Raw genomic sequence first — 6,000 nt, 5'->3', positions numbered from 1 at the left:
AGGCAAAGAAGATTGAGGTTCAGGAGATGGAGACAAAGGAATCGGTGGCACGAGAGGTGGGAGTGGCAATACCGGAAGAGGCAAATGTGGAAGAACCGGAACAGGTGGGGGGACAACAGGTAACTGAACAGGTTGTAACAACGGGGGTGCATTAGCACCTTGTACATAGGGTGGAGGCAATCTCAATAGGTGAGACATCAAAGGGTCTTCCTCCAGATCCTTACTTTTATCAGAAGGGGAATTAGGCAACACCGGATAGCATCTATCTATTGCCATACAATGCTGTCTCTCTGAAATTTCCATTGCATTATCAATCTCACTATCTTTAAACTGCTGGGCAGCCTGTATAATCGTCATATTTTGTGCTTTCTTATCTCGTTTTGCCTGCTTAATTTCTTTCTGTTTGGCTTCCTTACGCCAGAGGCGGAAAGAGTCAAACATTGCCGGCCGGGCATGTCTTTTGAACAATATCGCTTCCAAATTGTCTAATATGTCAGGCTCAAAACTACCATTTTGAGGCCACTGTAGAACGCCATCGTTCTTCGTGTATCGGATCCATGCCTTATTAAAGGCGATGGGACCGACACCATGTTTTGAATAAAGCTCATAGGTGGGAGTTCCAACCGGAGGAATCGGACAAGAGTCCTCCAGCCGGGAATCCCTATTACAACCAAAGCAACAGAACTTCCTAAACTTATTCAGACCAGGCATCGTTATTTCACTGGACTGTTCACAAACATCAAGGGGTTAAATCAAATAATATAGCACAAACGTACTCACCCCTCGGCTTCGGCTTTTGCAATAGCCGAATCAAAGACCCAAATCAAAACGAAATAGTGGGAGCTACCCACCAATACTTAACTAAGTGTCTTCTTACGCCAACAGAGGCCCGTCTAATGTCTCGCGATACCAACCATCATCAAAGGGACCAAAGCAGGGCGGCAGTCAGGGCAGCAGTCGTCAGCAGCCGTCAGAAAGGAGAAACCGCGCTGCCAAAGACCTTCAGACCACTTTGACATACAGGGGTCGCTTGACGTGGTTCGCGATTCCTCCAGAATTTTCCTGTGGGGCTCCTCATGATCCTCGGGCAAGAACTGCTACCTCTGAAGCCGCCCTACATTGGGCGCCAATTGAAGAACCAGCAGCTTAGGGGCCTGGCGGTGCAGTGTACGCCTTAATCTCCTGAGTTCGAACAGAGACACGGGACACTCCGTTAGGCATAGAAGATAGGGTTTATTAGCTGCAGCTAAGTACAGTTGTCCCAGAAGTACACTCGGTATGTTCTTAGGAGACTGCCACTTTACTTCGTGGTGCACAATCTTTTATAACACACATATTTACAAAGAGCACTCCCAATGCATACAGGGTTAACCAATGAGAAGAATGAGAAAACAAGATATTAAATAACTCAAATAAGCCTCCCTTCCAACTGTGTTTGTCACCCTTCCCCACAAGTTAATCAGTGGTAGTGTTTATAAGTCGACTTGCAGGTGACAGGACACATTTGTATGCCCCAGAGGACAGTTGTGAAATGAGGGAATACGAGTAAAGAATAGCGAAGGCCAGAGGATAAGATAAAGTCAGGAAAGAATGGTGCGAACCAACAGATAGTTGAAACAGGGATCAGTCAGACCAGACGAGGATTAGTGGAGTCGGCCGGACCCTGACACCAGCTAAAACAGAGGCAGGAGGTTATTTGACACGTTGCAGTAGGATGAGGGAAAACAACACTTCGTTCACCGTGCCGCCTGAGTGAGGGCAACACAAAATGGCAGAAAGACACAAAATGGTGGCTAAAAACGAACGGGATCGGAAACTGAATTACCTCACTAGTTGGGCCGCTTCCGCAGTCTTGCTGGGCACTACACTCTGCGGCCGCCAAAGTGACGGTCGCCCTTTCCGCTCCCTGCTCACCTCAGCTGTAGCTCTCTCCCCAGCTACCTCCATGGATTACCTCACCCGTCACCCATTGACGCCACCAACCTCAGTGACCTTAGGAGTGGGGGGCCAAGCTGGGGGCCAAGCCAGTCCCAGCTCACAACTCGGTAGCTTTCGGGCGGCTTTCCAGCTGCGGCAGCGTTTCTCAACGGCTCTCACGACCGCTCACAGCCTGCTCTGCTCCTCGCACACGGGCTTGGCTCTTTACCACATTTTGGTGCTTTTAACGAGCTGCTCAGATTCAGAAACCCAAATGCATTAAATAATAAAGACGTATACCCATTAGGTTATGTGCCATGCTCTCGTCTTTAATCATTACACAAACTAAGGTGTTGCTGCAGTGAGTCACAAGCCCAAATCGTTTCATAGGGAATTAATAACTCCATATAATGAGGGACACTGCAGCCGTTCACACAACTGGGTCTTGGGTAAAACAGGTCACAATCTTTTGCAGGAACATACATTCTCCAATCTACCTCAGGCCTAGGAACCTCAAACACCTTAGAAATAGGCAATACTCTATGTTTACCTATCACTTTACTTGTGACAATGTTGCCTCTACGCACAACGTAGAACTTGGGTCATCTCACCTAAACTAGATGGATCTAACAGGACTCTGAACTCTTTTGTAGGCAAGATGAAGTCATGTGAACCAGTGTGCTGTGCTATCCCTACTGTCCCTCACTGGGGTTTCACTAAATGGCGGGGACGCCTTTGATCTCTCACTGGGAAACTGGGCTTTCAATCTGGCTGTGTTCTAGCTCTGAGCCAAAACCCATGCACCCCACTCTTCAAAAAAAAGTAGTATTCCACATTTACCTCAATGCCTGGGGTGATAGTCCTATTAATAATGATTCGTCACATGTCAACCCACTTACTAACCCATAGGAGAGTGGTGGATGTAGAGTCAGTTAACTTGCTTTAACTTACATTGCTTGCCCTGTGCTACAGCGATCCATTCCTGGTGTCGAAGACATTCCTGAACCCTGTCTTGGGTAGGCATGTCCAAGGAACGAATGCTCTAGGAATAATTTATAGAGAAAAATGAGAATTTACATCTAGGACACCCTAATTAGAAGAACTATTGCCCATTTCACATTATTTTACCAAATAGAGTAGACAAGATATCTATATATGTGGATGTATTCCATTTACATAAATAAGCAACTTTATCCGTTATTAAGTTTAAGGGTATAACTGATTGGACTGTGTTAGGAAAGAAATATGCAGGATGGTCTTTAGAATTTAGACATAGTTGAATGCCTAACGCATTAATAGCCAAAGTAGACATCTGAAGCTGGGGTCATATTTATAATGTGAGGGCAAAATAGTATAAGTAAGAACTAGTATGTGGTCCTGCTTTAGCTATATAAATGCGGGTGACTATAGAAGCGGAATAGAAAACAATGGTTAAATATGTAATGTTTTCTAACAATAAAGTCAATGTTTACCGCTGTAGTAGGTTTGTAACATAGTCTCTATTAAGATATGGACATCAAAATTAAGGGTTAAGAAATTATAGTATAATGATGCAACAGTTTATACAAATAAAGTTAGTTCTCAATGTCCTAAGTATGGAAAAAACCAGCATTTAAAATAGGAAGAAATAATAATGTAAACGCGTAATGTTATCTACATTAATAAAGTTAATCTTCAATGTTTCTATTCTTAAAAAGTAGTTCAGACTACTAAAATGGCCGCGGCATACGTCATCATAAGTGTCGTCGCCACTGTAGAGTACAAAAGGGGAAGAGGCAATGGCGGGTGGTTTTCCTGAAAGTGAACTGAACCCCTGATAGCAGAGACGCTTCTTTACACATAAGGTGAGGAAAGGACGCGATTCATGAATAAAGTTAATTCTCATTGTCCTAAGTATGGAAAAAAACGGCATTTAAAATAGCAAGAAATAATAATGTAAATGCGTAATGTTATCTACATTAATAAAGTTAGTCTTCAATGTTTCTATTCTTAAAAAACACTTCAGACTACTAACATGGCCGCGGCATACGTCATCATAAGTAGCAGCGCCCCTGTAGAGTACAAAAGGGGAAGTGACAATGGCCGGTGGTTTTCCTGAAAGTGAACTGAACCCCGATAGCAGAGACGCTTCTTTACACATAAGGTAAGGAGAGGATACGATTCATAAATAGTTGGTGGGCGGCCTTTAAGTTCCTTGATCGGGCAAAGGGAACTGTGAAGTTGAGCCAGAGTCTTGGAAATAGAATCATTATATCGTAAGGTGATAAAACAAAATAAAATAGAAATTAAAACAGTACACATCAACTTAAGGTCGAGTCGCCACTGAAATACTGAGCGCACGTTGGAAAAACATTAAATTAATTTCCAACACAGGATGCGGGATATTAGTTCCGAGATTGGTACAGTGAACAGTAATATGTCTAAAGAAAGTTCAGAAATAGGAGGCTTGTGAATATAAAACAGCATGACCGTTTTTCGTCTAAATAAATCTATTGTTTTTGACATTTACAAGAGTGTTCGTTTGGAAAACGCATGATATTCATAATTGAAAACTCGAAGAGACCATGTGTGTTTTTACTGGTGGGAGCACTTGTTTGCCTTGAGAAGTCAAACTATAGAATGTTATTGATGAGGAAGGGCTTAGGTCGCAAACTTTAAAGCGAAGCTTGTAAATACATAAAGTAGTAGAAGAATCTTTATCAATCTATATTACCACATATTGCGGTCCGGTTGGGACTTCACATGATTATTCAACTAATGCAACAGAATGCAAAATAGCGTATAGGCATCGTAAACAATTAAAGAAATAGCAATACTTGAGAGTATCCTTTTGGTTTTTGTTCCATTTCAAACCCAGGATTGTACACTAGACCAAATTGATAAAAGGCGGTTGTATTTCCAAGAAGGGATACCGAGAAGGCTCCCAACTAGAAAGCCTACGATTACATATATGATTGGGCTTAAAAAGAAAGAGACAAGGATCCAATTATAATAAAGGGTAAGTGACTCAATATAGGTGATGTACAAAGAATATATATAAGTATAATAATAGAAAATTGTCCCAACTAAATATATAATATCTAAACACAGGGTTAAGGAAGAACATACCCATCATTTACCTCATTAGAGGCACAAGAAAAGGAATATGTAAAGTCTCTGTAAGTATGGAGTTATAATAAATATCTGTAATTAATACCATAAGCAATAGACATCCCCGTAAAGCAGAATTTATGGTACTGTCAACAGGTGAAATCTCTCCAGATTCTTTGCTTTGACGGAGGTCTACAGAGGGATCAGTAAGAAAGACCTACTGTCCTATTTAACACTTTATAGTGATTCCAACCAAGGGTAAGCGATGATTTGGATAGAGATCTTTTATGGTAAAGGCTCTTCATGTAATAATGGAGTATAATGGATACCCAGAATTAAAAGCTTTTTAAGTGGTCCCACCAATATGCAAAATAGTTTATAATTTAGATTACTAATTTTTGCTTTGGGATAGTGTTAGGAGTTTGAGTATGCATTGAACCAAAGAAACTATAGGTTTGCGCACACGTAATGTTTTGCATCTAACTGTGTATATTATTTATTTATTTTTTGATATATTGGTCTGGTTTTAAAGAAAAATATCTGTTTTATAATGTGAGTCCTTAAGAAGGTGTTTACAAACCACAAGATACACCGAAATGCGTCGACAAAAGAACATAGGAAATTTGTATTGTTTTTAACATAAGTAGATGTTTTCAAGACTGCAGTAGAATATATTATATTTAGAACTGTATATGAATTATATGGACTGTGTCAATAATTGCTGAAAGAATTACCAGAATATGAAAACACACTATATAAGCTGCTAAATATCTGTAATTGTTTTGGAAATAAATATGTATAAGGAGGTGTAATCAATGTGTTTTTATGGTAAATATTAATTTTTACTTCCTGATGTGGATGCAAATAATAAAGTGATAAGAATATATGGTCTGTTTACGTTGTGCTACATTGTTTAAATTTAAGTGTTTTCTTTTGGTTCAGTGCAGACTGATTATAGTCTAAATATTATAGTAATAGTCAACGACACAAAAG

At 40.5% G+C, this 6,000-nt stretch overlaps 1 long non-coding RNA gene across 1 annotated transcript in view; it reads left to right on the top strand.

Annotated features, from left to right (window-relative positions):
- The first annotated feature begins 3,717 nt into the window (after positions 1 to 3,717).
- LOC146796566 (uncharacterized) overlaps positions 3,718 to 6,000 on the top strand; it is a 36,460-nt gene continuing 34,177 nt past the window's right edge. Inside the window, exons 1-2 of the long non-coding RNA XR_014969936.1 lie at positions 3,718 to 3,761; positions 3,923 to 4,060. This is a non-coding gene — a long non-coding RNA (uncharacterized LOC146796566). The remainder of the gene's footprint in view (positions 3,762 to 3,922; positions 4,061 to 6,000) is intronic.

This window comes from Triturus cristatus, chromosome 10 (genome assembly GCF_964204655.1).
Source record: "Triturus cristatus chromosome 10, aTriCri1.1, whole genome shotgun sequence".
In the NCBI taxonomy this organism is placed as follows: Eukaryota; Metazoa; Chordata; class Amphibia; order Caudata; family Salamandridae; genus Triturus; species Triturus cristatus.
The sequence above is the reverse complement of the archived record's forward strand: the minus strand, read 5'-3'. Positions and strand labels throughout refer to the sequence as shown.